We start from the raw sequence: 4,619 nt of genomic DNA, 5'->3' as shown, positions 1-4,619 counted from the left end.
CAGTGCCATCAGGAGGTCCACCAGTGGGGCCAGGACACTGTTGTCCTGAAGCCCTCCCACTGTTGACCCCCTCCAAGCACCAAGAAGACAGAGCATCCCTTGCCCCAGAGTCCCTATCTATACCTTGTGGCTAATAGCCACGGATGGACCTCTGCTCCATATGCTTATCTAATTCTCTTTTGAAGCCGTCCATGCTTGTAGCCGCCACCACTTCCTGTGACAGTGAATTCCATGTGTTAATCACTCTTTGGCTAAAGAAGTACTTCCTTTTATCCGTTCAAACCCGACCACTCGGCAATTTCCTTGAGTGCCCACGAGTTCTTGTATTGTGAGAAAGGGAGAAAAGTACCTCTTTCTCTACCTGCTCTGTCTCTCTATTAATTCAGATTTGACTATTGTGAATGTATAATGAATTTATTAATCATGATCTGATTATTGCGAAGTGCTAAACATATATATATATATATATATAGTCTTCTTTTTTAAAAAAACACAATTTCCCCAGAAATAAGAGTTCTGCAGGATTATTGTGAAACACTGGCTGTGGTCACATTGGCAGCTTGGCACTATATGGTGCTGCCCCTAATTGTACCGGTTTAAAGTGCTGAGGGGCATATCATCCAGACAGCACACCCTGCTGTGGGTTACCCATGCAGACATCCCATGGTCAAGAATCCACATTACTGCAGCACCTCACTGAGCGCACTGCCTGGAATTTTTTCAAAAAGCATGTGTGCACATGTGCTCTCATGAGCACGCATGAGCACACATACACATATGGGCAAAAATTTAAAAAACTCTCCCTAGAGGCAGGAACAGATCTGCAGGTTCAGACTGCCACTTCTGTTCTGTATGCGCACCCCCACATTCAGACATCCGGCCATGCGCAGTGAATGCACGGAGTACCAAAAACACCACTTGTGATGTATTTTAACCCAGCTCCAAGTCATCCCATGATGGGATGACTATGCTGGGGGAACGCCTGACAGATGTGGCTGTGTGACTGCGCCCATTTGATCTGGAGGGGAGGGGGGGCTGCGTCAGGTCAAACTGCTCGTGAGATCACAGCCACTTTCCTGTTCTTCTCTCTGTCTTCTCCTTTACTTTCTTTTGAGCCTGCTACAATACCTTTTTTATTCCTTCATTTCTCAATCTCACTCTCTGCTTTACTCCAACATGACTTCACTCCCCCCTCTCCTGCTAACTGCTAATTCTGTTCTAGTCAATTGCATAGAGAATTCACCCTTGGAAGATTCACCCTTCACACTGTTTACCTCAACCTCCTCCTTTTTAATGAGAAAATTTAGACCTGATAGACGTGTGACAGATTTCACACCCTCATGCCAATTGTCAGTTCTGTGCACCTCTCAGGTCTGTGCCCTAGGCAGCCGTCTAGTTGGCCTAATGGTAGCGCCAGCCCTGGCCTCCCACCAGACACATGCTGCTGCTATGTGGGTTCAAGATGGGCTGTAGAGGCACTGCATTCTGCTTTAGAGCTCACAGGGGGCAGTGCAGGAGAGGTCCCTCCTGATCTCACTGCTGCACCCCAAAGAGCTCAGTAAAATGTCTTAAGTCAGCCCTGAGGACTTGATCAACAGTCTGACATCCAAACAGTGGCTGATGGAATCTCTATGTGCAGTTCTGGTCACTACAACTTAAAAAGGATATTATAGCTTTGGAAAAAGTACAGAAAAGGGCAACTCGAATGGTAAAAGGGTTGGAACACTTTCCCTATGAGGAAAGGTTAAAGCACTTGGGGCTCTTTAGCTTGGAGAAACGACGACTGAGGGGTGACATGATCAAGGTTTATAAGATTATGAATGGGATAGAGCAGGTACACAGTACAAGAACTCGTGGGCACTCAATGCAGACAGGAGGTGAGTGTGATCGCGTTTCAGCCGGCATAAACTGCACCGGTTCCAACCGGTACAGTTTATGCCGGCTGAAATGCCCCATCTGAATGCACCCAGAGTGTTGGACTGGATGGGCCTTTTGCCTGATCCAACATTGGTGTCTCTTATGTTCTCTTCTCCCAGAGACAACTTATCCTATGCCAGTTGAAGGGATGACAGATTCCACGGGCCCACATAGTTCCCTCTAAGCTGAGTTGGTGTGAGCTAGCTCACAGATTTTTAACCTCCGGCTCACACATTTTTGTCTTAGCTCAGGAAGGGATGGCTCCAAAGCAAACTGATTTATGCAGCAGCCAAATCACTTGCTCATAACTTTAATGCCAGTAGCTCACAAAGTAGAATTTTTGCTCACAAGACTCCACAGCTTAGAGGGAACATTGCCCACCACCCTGTTCACTCTCTTATCTTTTGTTGCGGCAACTGCCAGAAACTGTTGACTGCCTTGGAGAAGGCTGCAGAATATGTCTCACCTGTGTCTGTGGCACATTTACCAGTTCTCCTCCAGCCGAAGCCCATAAAGGGGCAAACCCTGGCCAAGAGTCAAAGGGCTCCTGTCTGTCAGGAACATCGCCAGGGGCTCACTGGGGCTCGCAGCCTGATTACTGTAAATAATTGGGTATTTTGTCATTGTGGCCTAAAAGAACAGCATAAGAACTGTATTGTTGAGCACTGCCGGTGAGGAGCCATAAGCCGAATCAGCTTGGCAGTGTTATGACTAATGGTTTTATTCATCCAAATAATATGATCTTTTTCCCTCTGAAGTGTAGTGTTCAATTGATTTTTAGATGGTTATTATTAGAAGGCGGACTGGTTGTGTAACTAGAAATAAGTTAAATCCTGTGTAGGTAATGTGAAGTACTAGGTGTGGGATTCGGCCTCCTTTCTTGGTAGAAAAGGGTCAGACGTTGATCTGTTAAAGTGAGTGACTCAGCATGACTGGGTGGCCGGGGGGGGGGGGAATACATCACTCCAAGGGGGTTATTGGTGTTATCTCCTTGAATGGGATGCCTCTCTTTGTCTTAACCTGGGAGCTGCCCTCTGACCCCTCCTCTTTTTCTCCCTTTGTCCTCTGTCTTCACATGGCTTTCCATGGAGACACATATCTCTCCAGGTCTCTCCTGAGATACAATGCCAGTTTGGTGTAGTGGTTAAGTGAGCTGACTCTAATCTGGGAGAACCAGGTTCGATTCCCCACTCCTCCACTTGCAGCTGCTGGATGACCTTGGGCAAGCCAGAGTTCCGTCAGAGCTGTTCTTGCTTTGTCCTCTGTCTTCGCATGGCTTTCCATGGAGACACATATCTCTCCAGGTCTCTCCTGTAGATACAATGCCAGTTTGGTGTAGTGGTTAAGTGAGCTGACTCTAATCTGGGAGAACCAGGCTTGATTCCCCACTCCTCCACTTGCAGCTGCTGGATGACCTTGGGCAAGCCAGAGTTCTGTCAGAGCTGTTCTTGAACAGAGCCGTTTCTGTCAAGAGCTCTCCCAGCCCCACCTACCTCACAGGGTGTCTGTTGTGGGGAGGGGAAGGGAAAGGAGTTTGTAAGCCGCTCTGAGACTCCCGAGTGAAGGGCAGGGTATAAATCCAATCTCTTCTCTTTCTTCTTCATACTCCCACAAAAATGATGCCAGACAAGCTGGCCACTTGTGACAGGGTAAGTACTCTTTAGATGAGGCTTCTCCCTCTTCTTTTGACTGCAATGCGAACTCGATCAACTTGAAGAAATGCAAGTTTTTACCTTTTGCAATATACTTCTTGGGAGATATATTTACTGTACTCAGTATCACACTTCCATGACTGGGCAAAACTCTGCTATATTAACCAAATATCCCAAATAGATATATCCAAAGAGAGGATGAAAGAGGGAAATGCAGACTGGAGTTCATCTAAAGGCCAACCGAAGAATACTGCTGCCTCTCTCATCAATAATGTAGGAATGGTGGATACTCACAAGGTGACTGAAAACTGGGTTAAGAGGGAGCTTTCCTTTGCTGAGAACATAACAAAACCAGAGATACGGCCTCTTGGCTGTCTCTGAGGAACCACTTTTCTTAGTAAAATCATTGAAGGAAAACAGTTGCTGGTGAGATCTTTTTTTTTTTAACTGCCCCCAAAGACGCAGGGTTTTATTAAAAAATTTCACATATAATATACAAAAAACATACAAAATATACACTAACATACATACATATACATGGGGTTCCCCCCCCCCGCTTTTTAACGTGTTAATAACAGTGCCTAATCCGCGTTACTATCTGTTTCTTGTGTCCTGTGTAAGTAACCTTCTATCTCTAGCTTCATAAAACATGTACATTTAGTAAGTCAATAGTCTGTCCCTAATGATTTGCCTACAACATTTGCTTATCATCCTTATACTAATAGCGAAAGGCGCCCCCTGCGTGCGGATATCTAAATCCGCACATCGGGGGCACCTGGGGGGCGGGGAGATTTTCGTGCACATTTGGGGCGATCCCCAGGTGTGCACAAAAATCTGAAAAGTGTAAAAAAAAATATGGGGGATATTTAAATCCCCAAAAAAGTAACAGAGCGTCCCCTGCGCATGCGCAGGGAACGCTCTGCGAACTGCCTCGCCGCCGCTGCCGCCGCCTCCGCCTCCGCAAGAGGATGGGAGGGCAGCAGAAGGCTTTGGCTGGCGGGCGGGCGAGGCCCAGCGAGGCCCTGCGGCCACAAACCGCTCGGGCCCCCC

Source organism: Gekko japonicus, unplaced genomic scaffold, assembly GCF_001447785.1.
Source record: "Gekko japonicus isolate JY-2015 unplaced genomic scaffold, Gekko_japonicus_V1.1 scaffold2096, whole genome shotgun sequence".
NCBI lineage: Eukaryota > Metazoa > Chordata > Lepidosauria > Squamata > Gekkonidae > Gekko > Gekko japonicus.
Note: the sequence above shows the minus strand (reverse complement) of the source record.